Below are 15000 nucleotides of genomic sequence, written 5' to 3' on the forward strand. Positions count from 1 at the left end.
CTTAACACGTTCTATTTTGCGTTCTTCGTCTCCCCTCTGGATATTTTCTATATGGGTAGGCCTATATTCAACATTAAGCCATTTCCCCTCACAGGGGGTAGCTCCTAAGGGAAAAAAGCCAATTATCACTGCTACACTCACACTTAAAAACTGCTGAAACATGGGTGAGCTCCCTATAAAGAAAATTCCACGATACAATCACCAGCAACCTGCTGAGTCCCCCCTACACACAATGCACCATTCACCTCTATCCTGCCCACACTCACCTCATTTATCGGAGTGGTTCAGCGAGGAAACCCACGACGATAGTCTCTGTCGCACTCATTTTCCAACTTCCAAGACACTGGTGTGTGACGATTATAACTATAGAAAAATGTTCCTAAAGTAAACGAAGTCTCTGTATATAAAATGACAAAAACATCAGAAGGTGCAATACTTTACAGAGCATTTGCCTGGCAACGGATCAAAGCGAACGTTCAGTTAGCATGGAATGTTCTAAGAAAAAATATTTTTTTTGATATCTGAATAATACCCAAGTTTTAAATAATTTTCACGTTAGGTAAAAGGTAAAAAAAAAGTATGTAATGTGAGTGATGGTCAGTTTGCTTAAGGGTGGAAACTAATAAAAAAAATGTTATAATACCAACAAGGTACTGTTAAAAAAAAAAAAAGAGCATTTCAATTTACGTGACGGTAACATAACTTCTGCAAATAAAAAAATAATGAAAAACGGATTAAAATTATATTTCGTTACCTTACAGCAATTCAATTTGATTTACGGTAATAACAAATCGGCCACATCCAAATCACTTTTATGAAAGAGAGAGAGAGAGAGAGAGAGAGAGAGAGAGAGAGAGAGAGAGAGAGAGAGAGAGAGAGAGAGAGAGAAAACAATAGCTGGAAAGCTTCAGTTACGAAGCCTGACATTACTGTTGCATGTCTGAACGCTGTGCGAGTATATGCCTAGATAAAGTATTCTCGTGATCATTGGTGCTAATGAAGAAAATATCAGAAGGAAGAGCACACATGGAAATTCTTGGGCAGAGATCTATCACATGCATGATGCGAAATTCCATAAACGTTCCTTGCTAATTCTAAAGCGAAAGCAAATAAGAAATGTCGAAAGCACTAGAGACTGCCCAAAGCATCTATTGAAGGAAGACTTGTTCTTTTCAAAATCGGCATCGACTTGAATATGAAAATCACGAATGGCACTTGATAGCCAGAAATCTAAAAGATTGAGAAATGAGACCCTGTTCCGCCATGAGTCGGTGGAAAATACTGGGCAGCTCCCACTTCAAAAGATCCACCTTTCTAGTTCAAAGGGTTACGGCCTACGTTGACCTTCCGAATAAAAGAAGAAAGGCTGACAATCCTGCTTGCATTCCTGATCTCTGCCTTTCTATTTCCCTTTCTCAAAGCGTCGGCGACAATATTACATAAGCTTTATTGAATGGATTCACTCGGATTCTTAAAACAGGATTCTTCTCTCTCTCTCTGCACAGGCTTATCAAACATTTCTTAGAACCAACTTTATAAGACCACTGAGGTTTCATGCTTAGTTACCAAACAACAGATGAGGAAACTGAGATCCGCATCGTAGGACATAAACCAAAGAAATTTTTGTCCATTTTGATGGACTGTAGAATTTTATGCCTGCTTGATAAAATTTACGAGAGAGAGAGAGAGAGAGAGAGAGAGAGAGAGAGAGAGAATTTTTGCAAACAAAAAATTAACAAATAAATGGGCTTAATTAAATATGTGTTTGTGGCATCAAAGTTAAAGCTTTTAAAACACGATAAATGTGCAGACTGGAAGAGCTGACAGTTTCCTGTGACTTTCACATGGTCTGAGGTTGCCCAAGGTGGGGTAGCCTAACTGGAATCAACGATCAATATGATGGATTTCCATATTATTCAACTGATAGTTATCGCAATCATATTATACTGCGTACTAAACAACTTCATTCTCTTACAACGGAAATCACACTAACCTTGTAGTTTCACAAAAAAATTATCATAGGAAAAAAATTATCAATGGCTTTGATCTGCATAACAGAACATTTCAACTATGACAGAACTTCAAATCAGTATATACAGCGATACGTTGAACTGATCGGGATGACCCAGTCACCAAAAAGATGTAATTCGCATTTAGACAATATTTGGGCCAGTTCTGATAGATTACCGGTCATCGTTAAAGTTGGTCAAGACGATAAAGCCTAAAAGCGCGAAGTTTTACACGGCTCGAGGAATGGGTGGGGCTTCTGGACGGAAAAGGTATGATGGCCAAAACAGTATGTCATGGTAGGAAAGTGAAAATGACTCTTACATCTCAGCTGAAAAAGTCCAGAAAATCTATAAAAAAAAAAAAAAATAATAAGGTCGTGCTTGAAAGTACAACAATAATGAGTTGTACAATATCTACAGTTCTGTGTATAATGTAAATGAATGTGCTTAGTCCATTGTACACTATGACATGAATCCTTGAGGTTCAAATGTTGAAAAAAATTCCCACGGGACTTCCTCTAACTGGCCATTGTAACGCCAGCTGGATAAGCTATTCATTAAGCAATTCAACAGACAGTTGGACTTAAGCACAAAACCGCGGGATAATTTTGACTTTAAATCATTATAGATTTAACCCGCACAATGCACAATAAAAGATATATATATCATTTACCAGAAGTGACAAATGCAACAGATTTTGATTCCGAAATGTGCTTGGTATAAACGGCGACGGGAATCAAAACACTAAACCTATCGGCACATGTGGACCTTTGGTTTACCTCATCATAGTAATGAAAATTAGACTGTCATTCCCACATTCCCTTATTTTGTGCTTTCAATTCAAAGTTGAAAACGCAGGGTAAAATCACTGCTGGCTCAGTGTGACCCTCTAAAATTTAATTTGAAGGTAGGGTTTTTTTCGAAAAAGTCTGCTAACCTCATCCCTTCTTTGTATAGGCCTATTCTTCCTGCGAATAAGCGAGTGTTCGGCGCTTATCTGAAATGTATAGGCATTATAAACAAGCAGTTTGCACATAAAAGTGCTAATTGCGCGGCTATCAAATCTATTCTAATTAAAAATTAGTTAAAATCCAAGGTCTGCTGGCATTATGGTTTAACTTACCAGGTGTAGCATCAACGTACTTTTATCACCATGAGCATTTTTCAAAACCATTAGCGTTAAATATTAATCCCACAATTAAGCTAAAACCTTCAAAACATATTGCTAAAACACAGCGCAATAATCTATATCCTGTTTCGGTGGCTGCTATTGACGTTTAACTAGACAATATCGTAGTTTTAATTGCCTACTGAGAATCAACTAACCAAATACCTAGGTATGGGGGTATCCCACCTTATACACGGTCGTGCTCTTTACCTATATATTTTATAAAAATTCATAATTGCTTCATGAGAAATAGCAGTACATGTTGGAACTGTGCATCACAACACTACCTCAAAACACGATGGACCATGTCCAGTCATCAAAGATCAATGGCAAGCTTCATTTGCACTTACCGACGACCTACGGCGTTGAAATGAAAACAGACAGGTCCGAGTCACCGAACAACGTCACCACACGACAGCTAACGCTACACTGCCTTGCGCCTTGCGGGTTTCTCTCAGACTCGGAGTCGGACCTTTTCGCTGCCTGAGCTCTCTCTCTCTCTCTCTCTCTCTCTCTCTCTCTCTGTCCCCCTCCTCCCCCTCCCACGTCACCCCCTCCCCAACCTTCATTTTAGGGTTTGTGTAATCCGCCTCCTTTTCTCACGAATCTTCCGTCATTTATATTTTATTTCCTTATATATCCTGGACAGAACCGTGTCATTTCTTTTCTAATTTTCACTGCTAAGGAACGAACTAAAATGTGTAAAACGACACTGACAACCAAACAACCAAATAAACTTACCAACACTGGAACCTAGTCATTGGTTTTTTCTGATCGTTGTACCCCCAAGTAAGTTCCTCCCCTGGGATACAAAATGACATAATTTTGGAATGACCTTCGCTACTGTACTCGTCCTTGTATCTTTCATATCCGACGATCTTTCTTTCTTAGTTTTCTCATCCTAGACTCAAAAGGCCCCCATCAATCGAACGCTCCTCTTTTCCTCCCTATCCGAGGAAGCGAGATCCTACTACCCCAAGCGCGGGCCTGCCTGAGGCATGGTCTAAAATTCCCACACCTTTCCCGCCCTTTCCATAAATGCCGTTGAATTTTTCCTAGAAATTCGTATCTGACTTTCAGTGACATCCAGTTTACAAGTTTTGATTATTATATGTTTTTTTTTATTTCTAATAACAACACACTTCCTAGGAAATGTGATTTTTGAAAAATATGAAAGCTTAAATATAAATTAGAATGTAGACAGTTAAGAGGTTAGCGACTTGGGACTACGGCCCATACCATGAATGCTGGCTCGAAGAGATGAAGAACGGAGAGATCATTTAAATTCTAAAGATATCCAGTCATCATCCAAAGACCTCACACACCACCACTTCATTGCATTTAAATTCTTACTTCACTTTTCGCTGGCAAGCAAATGAATAAAAATTAAAAGAAAATCAGCATTTGCAACTGTAAACTACAGACTCAAAACACTAAGATCCGAATTTAACCACTGACATGAGTGCACAGAACGTGAGAACTCATGAGTAAAGCATGCCAAGATAAATGTAAATCTTTTGACATGTTTTTGTTCTTAGACTGGCCGCAGAAAACAATCTAAAGGGCAACGAAAAGTAAAAAATAAATAAAAAATATCGAATGTGTGAGAATAAGTCATGCCCTTACGGAGCAAACGTGGGGGAAAAAATTCGGAAGGTAGGAAGTGAGGTTTAAGGCAGAAAGTGAGTCTGCCCTCTCGAAAGGTGGAATACTATAATCAACAGGACAGATGAAAGCAACGAGATAGCCCTAAAGCTTGGCAGTCGTGGGAAAGAGACAGTCATGGAGCTGATCAATCGTGGGAGGATATTCTATTTACAACGCAAATGAAGAGGTTGTGGCCTAGAGGGCGTTCAAGATTGTGGAGAGGATGAGGAATTCTCACTTTCCGCTCAGCGAAGCAGTGACTGAAATGCTGCTTTAGAGAAGCGAGAGCGCATGAAAGGAAACAGGTCTAGAGACGGTAACGCGGAGATGCCGATATAACTACTTAGAAATTTTTTAGGATCTAATTTTTTTCAAGAAAGGAGGCAACTAGAGAAAGCATGGTCTAAGAAAGGGAGCAGTATCTTTGTTAGGGGTGGAAAGGGTCTGCGTGAAGCATAGACCATAACGTTGCTCATAACGGTCTTATAGAAAACAAGTTTCACTGTGCGCACACAAGAAATATACTTCATATCGAAATATACACGATGCAGCTTTATAGAGCTGATCGATAAATTCGCCATTTATGAGGGTACAATTACTACCATTGCAACAGTCAGATGCTGTTCATGAGCACTTCGCCCTCGGCTATAACTGCCAAGGTGAACGCTTAACTATGGTGATGTGAAGAGACGCAAAGGAAATTTTGGACAGATTTCTTTCAAATTAACTGAACTGAGGAGAGCAAGATCAGAAAAGTTAGAAATGTACAAAAAAGGGGAACATGTTTGTCACTGTGGTAGCGCGGAAAAAAAAATATGGTAAGAGTGATTGTTATGGCAATTATAAGGGTATAATGCCTGATGGATGTTGGAACAAATCAGACAATTCAGTTTGTGGACAAAAACATCAGGACGAGAAAGCATTACATTGCTGCATATCTTCTGTTATTATATTTATCTTTTTCATGAGATCGTTATAGGATGATTATAGAACTACAGCATTCACTGAATTCCAAATTAGTTTTCATTTGTCTATAAACAATTGATAGATTGATTCATCAGTTAATTATCTGGTGTCACTACAACAACGGTCACTGACACCTACAGTAAATGCATGCCAGTAAAATCAACTCTTGTTTTTAACAAACAGTTACATAAACGCGCGCCCGCGCGCACCCACACACACACACACACACACACGTACACAATCATAAAATTACGCTTACAAAAGCTATAAAATGGTAAAAAAAACATGGGATTCATATGTTATAAAACAAATTAAAATCATTAAAGCTCTTAAGATACTAACTGGTTACGAAAGTCTGCCATTATACATGAATCATATTATATTGTTCAGGGGTCCAGCTTCTATAAACTTGAAAATGCCACCATGGTTCAAGTTCACTTAATATCTTTTGGGTTCTCAATGATTTCAGTCCTCTTTGCCTGAAAGTGTACCGGTCATGTATTTCACTACAATCTGGTTACTCTGAAAACAAGATTCTCTAGATTTACTATCTGAATCATAAATGATAAGTTACAATGTCCTACCTTTATCGCTAAGAAATGTCAGTCCATAGTTTCATTAGAAACTAAGCAGATCCCAGATTCAAGAGAAGTGTACTTGTTCTGCTACAAAGATTGTTCTTGCCGCCGGAATACTTCGCAACCTGGATGCCAAGCTCTTCTGCAAATATAGTTAGGCCTTACTGATAAGGAGTGGAAGACTTTGAAGAATCTGGCGCACAAGTTATTTTTACCTCACATCATTTGTAAATCATTTCACTACAGAAACTTTTTTTCCTTATCACTTTAGCACTAGTGCTTGGTTGCCACTGATAACAAATACACTGCGTGGTACATAATTTTCAGACAAGGAGGCTGTAATACTAGCTGAGCAAACCGAAGGCTACAAGTTTCATATTAATTAGGAGAGATCTGTACTGGAAGGAATGCGAAGATAGAATCACACTATTGAAAATCTCAGGGTGACCCTTAGATTGCATATTTCTTTAAGGGATCGTACGTTGTGTATTTGCGGAAGCATGGGTGAGTATGCATATTTTGTGGAGAGGTAAACTAGCTAGAACAAGTATGTGGAGTAGAGTAGTCGTTGGCATAAGAAGACGATGAAGCAATTGCTTGCATAGGTGAACAAGTGCAAGACACAATAATCAAGAAGGTCTTTCTCTATTTATATCTTTCGGTGCAGGTAAGATTCTGGGCGTGCCTCATCTTCATTTTCTCCTTCAGATGAAACTGGTCGAAGGACCATGATCTTGCATGGCAAGCTTTCTCAGGAATGAACGGCACCTTGTGAAAAGGGATAAGGGGCAATGACGAAAGCAATTTTAGGAACGAATATACATGTTGATTAAAAATCAATAGATTTGATCAGGCACATACATAAATCTTTTTCCCATACTAATATTCCCCCTTACAGAGTCTGGCTCTGGAAAGTGTTGTTGGGCTACAGTTGGTAGACCCACGGCCTGGCCCACAGATGTTTAAGAGGCTTATGTACTAACGATATCCGTTCTTTCCTGGTGGTTACCCATTCAGGTCCAGACCATGCGCAATGTTGCTTAGCTTTGTTGATCAAACGCCTAGCGGAATAGTGAACCACACACACACACACTCTCTCTCTCTCTCTCTCTCTCTCTCTCTCTCTCTCTCTCTCTCTCTCTCTCTCTCTCTCTCTCTATATATATATATATATATATATATATATATATATATATATATATATATATATATATATATGTGTGTGTGTAATTTTCTAACATTTGTCTGCTTCCTATCACAAGGGATGGCTCTAGAGAAACGAACTGTTACGATTAGTGCCATATTCACACTAAAATGACCAAATCATAAATGAAGATGCTATGCAGAAAGCTTCCACAATATTAGCCATTTCATTCACCTAAACAGTAGGCTCATCATCAGTGTATTAAGTCTCAATACAAACGCTGCACCACTCACCTCCATCTTGTACATACTCTCGCTTCCTGAATGTTAAGGAGCTTCTTTTCCAGTATCTCTTTTACGTCTTCTGTCCAGCCCTCTCTATAGGAGCTCTCTCTTCCTTCCTCCTATGAGTTCCGAATTGTTTTCTCTTTTCACTAATCTTCCATCCTTGGTTTTTTCACATGACCAAACCATCTCAAAACATTTTAATCCTTTTACCTCTCCTACATGTTTCCTCATTCTGTCCACCCGCTAAAACCTCTTCCACCATACATTACATATAATGTTCATCTTTATAGCTTCCACTGTTTTTCTTTTATCGACATTCACCATCTATACTTCATTTTCCTAGAGGAGAGTTACTCAACAGTTCCCTAATACATTCCAACCTTGACATATCTTGACACTTCAGATTTCCCCATAGCCTTTCGTACACATCCTGAAGCCTTCCTTGATTCACCTAACCTGTGACTCACCCCTCTTCTTATCCTACCATCAGCAAAAATATTTACCCCTAAATGTACTGCTTCCGTTCTTCGACCACTCAATTATTAATATTCCTTGTTCTATCTTCCAGATACCAGTCTACCCTCATAAAGATATTTCCTCAATTTTCACCGCTTGCAAACATTATCTAACCCTCTGCCATTTCTTTTCACTATCCCCAACATCATCTGCAACATCAGCTTTTCAACATTCTCCTTCCCACAAATTTGTGTCTACGTTGTTTATCTGACTTCCTCCATCACTCCATCCATAAAGATATTAAACAGACATGGAAACATGATGCACCTTTGTCTCACCCCTTTTCACACCAAACCAGTCGTATTACCTACGTGCTCTAACACACGCTTTACCTCTGTCATAAAAATTCTTGAGTAATTTGTCCCTAATACCATACTTTCTAAACACTCATACACTTACTCTGTCAGTCTCATATGCTTCCTCCATGTCTGCGTATGTCACATACAGCCTTTTCCTTTTAATTTCAAACTTCTCACAACCGATTCATAACAAACACTTGATCCACAGAGACACCCTCTACCAAGTCTAAACCATCCTAGTATGGAAAGTAAAGTTATGCTTCTAAAATGCGTAGTCTCCTCTTTCATCTTTACTCTTAGACAAAGGAGCAAGTATTCCATTCATCCAGCCTTTCCCTTATCCAGACATACCTTCCACTCCCTGGTTGCACCATCCAACTGCAGTATCTCACTTGTAATCCCATCAGCTCCCAATGTCGTTCTGTTTCTCAGCATTTTGATGACCCCATTCTTGTCCTCTGTGCTACCTTCTACAAGCATATTCAAACTCCCTGTGTCATTTAGCTCTGCCTCTTCTGTCTTCCATTCATGGGAAATCTTCAAAATATTCATCCAGCCACCCAGGAATGCATTCTCCTCAGAAAGCATCGCCTCATTTGCACCCTTTATTCTGAATTCATTTTTTCGTTGACCTCTTTGCCCTTGTAGAACAGCCTATTCTTCTTCTTCTAGTGCTTGTCCATCTTCTTCCCCTTTTTCATATCATATGCCTTTTTCTCTCTTACCTTCTTCTTGACTTCCATGTCCATCCCCCTGCATCATGTGTGCAATCTCCTTTTCTATCTTGCAACCGCACATAAAATATTTATTTTCACTAAAATTTGCATTTCCTCATTCCTCCATTCCTTGATTTTGCTTCTCTTTCCATTTTCCTAAAGATGCAAGACCCCTGAATACTGGATGACCTCATCCTAAAACTGTTTACACTGTTCATGCACCACTTCAACTTCAGTGTCTTTAATGCTAGCCTACTTTTCATCCATTTTCGTTATGTGAGCTTCTCAGTTCCTCCTTTATCAAATGTGCTTACGTTGATTATCCTTGCAGCTACATTTTCACCCTTTCCTCTACAACCTGAATCTCCATCCATCTTAACTTTGGCTTTAACCCGATAAAGGTCAGGCCATTCCCATTCTCAAGATTACATCCATCAACTTGGTCTTTCATATAATCTGAACTAGTATAAAATTTAGCAGGCTATTTCCTTACAGATTTCTTTATCGTAATTATACTTGTAAATATATTTTCGGGGGAAGAGGGGAACCTTGTACAGCTGACAATCAAACCTATCCAAACATATTTCTACTAGACGTCATTTTCATCTACTCCACAAACTCCTAACATATCTGCAGTGCCATCTCGTTCGCTATTATTTACCCTTGTATTCAAAGCACAACCAAACTTTCTTTTCCTCTGAATCGTGTAAGGCATATATTTAATCTCTACCATTCCCGTTTTCATTCGTTTCTAACTCTGACCCATACACACTCACTATCATAACCATTCTCCTGGCACTCTTAATCATACACATACAAATCCTGCACTAACACATTTCTACTCTTTCACCTGTCCCCGGACCATGTGCTACATCTCTCTAGCTCTACACCTACTAGATACCCTAGACACAACCATCTTTTGCCCTGCCCATTTCTGAATGCACTGACCTTTCGGCTTTGTTTCAGTCGTTGCCAAAACATTCACCTTCCTCTAACTAATCCAGATATTATACATTTCTTATCTTCTGCACTCGTTCACACACATTTAGAACCACAAGCTGTATAATCTTTTTCCATTCAGTATCTTCCACGCCATGTGCAATGGAAAGAATGCTATTATCTCCAAGTGATCCACAGAAGTGGTACGTGGCTACCACTGGCCTAATACGAAAGGGATTATCTGCCATTTAGGGAACATTTCCTTTCATAAAAAGTTCCATAACCTTTCAGTAAGCACTCCTCTACCTCTGCGTACATCGGCACTTCCTTGGGCAGCAGGTTGTGCTATTTATTACCACTGCAGTAGTAATGCACAGCAAGAGAGGGACGTGATGAATATGGTTATAGTTGGTATCAGAAGATAGGATTAATTGCCATTTAGGAAGTATTCCTTCCCTAGTGGTTCGCAACCCTTAACCCTTTACTACTTTATCCTAGCATTATATGTGTGTATATACACACACACACGCACACACACACACACACACACACATATATATATATATATATATATATATATATATATATATATATATATATATATATATATATATATATATATATATATATATATATATATATATATATATATATATATATAAGAGGAACAGGATAGCCAGAAGACGTGGTAAAATTCCAGACATTATTATTTCTTAGAAATTAACAGAGGCACAGCCGAGCTTTCGGGAATACGTAACTTTTCCCATCATCAGGGTCACTTATCTATGGAATTACATAAAAAATAAAAAAGAAACAGTAAGAAAACTATACCGATTGACTAAATCTAAAAGTATTCCTCCTTAAATTGAAGTTTTCTAGAAACGACAACATAACCAGTTATATATATATATATATATATATATATATATATATATATATATATATATATATATATATATATATATATATATATATATATATATATATATATATATAGTGACGTGGCCTGCACCCTGCACCGACACTGACTAAGTCAGGGATTAAAACTTTGGAATGCCACTGATTTCGGATAGAGTGAAAAGTAAACAAATTCCATCTTACATGATGTGATATTGTGGGCAGTTAGTTTTTGAAAAGACGCAACGTGAAATATAGTTTTTATAATACTTAAATTGGAAATGTCAACATATTCCATGATACACATCGTAGAAATATTGAAAGATTCCTAATACCCAATACAGAAATGCCAAGAGATTTCTTAACACGCAATGTAAAAGTGACAATAAACGGGGTAATATACAAGCAGGAAGTTTCAACAGTTACTGTAATAATCACAGTGAAAATGTCAACAGCTTCTATAATATGCAATGTGGAACCATTATCATATCCCATCATACACTTTATGGGAATGTCAAGAGTTTTTGTATTACATAATGTGACTATATGAACAGTTTTTGTAATATGCCATGACTAAATGTCACCAGTTTTCATTTAAAACAATGTGACAATGTCAACAGATACCTTAATAAACAAAGTGAATGTCAATAAATTCTGTAGTACGCAATATAAAAATTTCAAAGGCTTTGCAATACAGTGTGGAAATATCAAGAGTATCCATAACACATAATGTGTGAATGTCGACAGACTCTGTGATATTCAGATCAGAAATAACAGTTTTCTTAATACTCAATGTGGAAAAATCTGCAACACATATTGTGGAAATATCGTTTCCGTAATACACACAGTGTAAAAATATCAGCAGATGCAGTAATACATAATGTAGAAATATCAGCAGATGCAGTACTACATACTGTAGGAATGTCAGCAGATGCAGTAATACATGCTGTAGAAATATCAGCAGATTTAGTAATACTTACTGTAGGATTGTCAGCAGATGCAGTAATACACACTGTAGAAAAATCATCATATGCGGTGATACACTGTAGAAATGTCAGCAGATGCAGTAATACATAATGTAGAAATATCAGCAGATGCAGTAATACATACTGTAGGAATGTCATCAGATGCAGTAATACATACTGTAGAAATGTCATCAGATGTAGTAATACACTGTAGGAATGTCATCAGATGCAATAATACACTGCAGAAATGTCAGCAGATGCAGTAATACATAATGTAGAAATGTCAGCAGAATATGTAATGCCCAATACGAAAATGTCAGCGGCTTCCCTAATAGACATTGTGTAATTGTAAACAGATTCAAAGTATACGATGTGGAAACATCAACATATTCCATAATTAACAATGTGAAAATGTGAATAGATTCCACGCTGCACAATCTGGAAATAACAACAGACTGTAATACTCAGTGTGAAAACACCAACTGTTTTCGTACTGAATCATAAGGAAGTGACGAGAGAGTCCTTCACACAACGTAGGAACGTCAACAAATTCTATGAAGCACAATATGACATGTCAACAGATTTCATAGCACACAATGTGGAAATGTCTACAGTTCACATAGTATAAAGTGTAGTGATGCAAACACAATCCATTTTACTGAGTGTGGAATCGTCAAGAGATTCTGTAGCGCTATATGTGGAATTGTCAAAATTTCCTTAATGTGGAATTATCAACAAATTACTTGACACATGATATGAATATTTAAAAAATTTCTGTATTACACATTATGGAAATGGCCACAAATGCAGTAATGCAATGAGGAAATGTCAAGAGATTCTGATAAACACAATGTAGAAATGTTAACAGAATCCTTAATACTCACTAGAATTGTCAATAGGTTCTATAATCCAAAATGTGGAAATGTCAATAGCTTTCTAAATGTATAAACTTCAACAGTTTTTGTAATACTCAGCATTGGAATGTCAGTTAATCCCACACTACGCACAAATTTTGAATAATGCTGACGGCACTGCACTGGCTGACAAGTGAAGTCATGAGCTGGCCATCTTGCATTTCTCAAAAAGCCACTTCCATCTGTAAATGAACTACTAGCAGTACGGAGTGAAGGCAGATTTTCCCTAAATTATCTTTTTATTTTCTATTCTTCAAACAATTTTATATGTAGACAGATTATTTTTATTACTACAGAGTACATAAACAGTATACGTAACTGTGGGACATTCAATACCTCACAGTGAATTTACTCTACCTTGCCTGAAAACAGTTCTAGGAATCATTCTTATTAATGACATCAATAGGATTATGAATTGTTTCTCTATGAATGTGCTGTGGTCAAGTGCAAATTTTGCAGAATCTCATAATAGCTATGTACCTATGGAATTCTAACCTTTGTCTTCACTGTTCAGTACACATCAAGAATATCGAGTTGAAAGTGTTAGGTTTGTTAATTAGTCTTTTAAGTGAACTAAAAGTCACTTGTATGATCTATGCTGTACTTTAAGTTTGTTTTATTTTGCGATATATGATAAGTCTATTTAGAAATTCAGTTTTAACCATGAATGATACTGTTCAGGAGTAACAATAGGTTGTTTTGGCGTTTCATGACCGTAGCCAACATCTCAGCGTGGAAGTTCTTGTGGGTGGGTGATAACAATCAAGCGCTTGGTAACAACAAAACAAAACCAAACAAAAAATAATGTCCAATATGTTGCGATTACTGCTGCGTGAAGAATGCCTTTATTTACTTATAGGTTTCCTTTTTAATGTTTCTGCCGCAGGACTGAAGTGAAGTTTCATGAGTACAGTAGGTTTCGTGATTTTCAGTAATAATTTAGAGGGTTTAAGGAATAGAGTTTTCTATTTCTTTTTCTTTTTTTAAATGTTGTTTTATAATGCTGCTGGGAAAATGTTCCTCTGGTGTGCAGGGAATTTGATTAAATTGGACAATTTTGACTGAAAATAACCCATGAGATGCCATCCTTACTAGAGTATATTGGATATAATTATAAACAGCATAAACATAACTCGATATAATAGTAGTTATTATAAATAAGAATAGAGCAACTAAAACATCGTGTCGTAGCAGATCCTCCGGTATTCTTTGACGGAATCAAGTTCACTGATCTTTGATGGAATGCGCGCAGTGTGTACCAATTATATGACGCGTTGCTTTGAGAGTTGAGAAGGTGAGGAGGAATAAAATGCGGCTTATTCATAAAAAATCATTAATACCAACTAAAGGTTGCTTACTTAGCGGCTTTTCGTCCCTAAGCTGGTAAGATATTTGCTAATGAGAAGTAAAGAAAAGGTGTTACGGGAGGGAAGGTGCGCCTCGTTTGCGAAAATTGTGGAAATTTGAAACACTGGGGCAGTAAGATGAAAAGGGGTTCAAGATACGTTCGTTTGCAGAAATGTGAATCCTTTCTAGACTAAAAGAGAATCCGCGATAAGCAAAATAAATAAATAAATATATAATAAAAAATAAATTACTAGAAGGAAGTTGACTTTGTCTGTGTGTGTTCATGCTTGGAGTAAACAGCAGTGAAAGGACCAGTGTTCTTGGCTGAGTTCTTTCAACGTCAGTTTTCCTTGTAATTTTGTTTTATGTTAAGTCTTAGATAAGAATAAGATCTAATTGAATAAATATTAGAAATATTAATTGAAATTAATTTACCTTTTACGTCTCGACAAAATCTTTTCAGCAAAGTACAATTTCAACTTTTAAATTAGCAACTTGATATGAAATAAATTGTTATTTTAGCCCTGGTTTTACATTAAAAAAGTGGCATATAAACATCAGTTACACAATAAATAAAAACAAATTCAACTTGCTTCTTTGTTTATATC

General features: G+C 37.2%; 1 protein-coding gene across 12 annotated transcripts in view; it reads right to left on the reverse strand.

The window, feature by feature from the left end:
- The window catches only part of LOC136837145 (1-phosphatidylinositol 4,5-bisphosphate phosphodiesterase delta-4-like), a 377469-nt gene extending 370959 nt beyond the window's left edge, over nt 1–6510 (reverse strand). For 5 of the 12 annotated variants that reach the window (XM_067101785.1, XM_067101771.1, XM_067101780.1 and 2 more), the window contains exon 1: nt 3528–3667. The gene's annotated coding sequence lies outside the window, so the exon portion shown is untranslated. Of the gene's footprint in view, nt 1–3464; nt 3668–6374 lie in introns of those variants that run through there. The other 7 variants (XM_067101786.1, XM_067101781.1, XM_067101762.1 and 4 more) reach the window with 4 other exon arrangements.
- Nucleotides 6511–15000: the final 8490 nt, after the last annotated feature.

This window comes from Macrobrachium rosenbergii, chromosome 58 (assembly GCF_040412425.1).
Source record: "Macrobrachium rosenbergii isolate ZJJX-2024 chromosome 58, ASM4041242v1, whole genome shotgun sequence".
NCBI lineage: Eukaryota > Metazoa > Arthropoda > Malacostraca > Decapoda > Palaemonidae > Macrobrachium > Macrobrachium rosenbergii.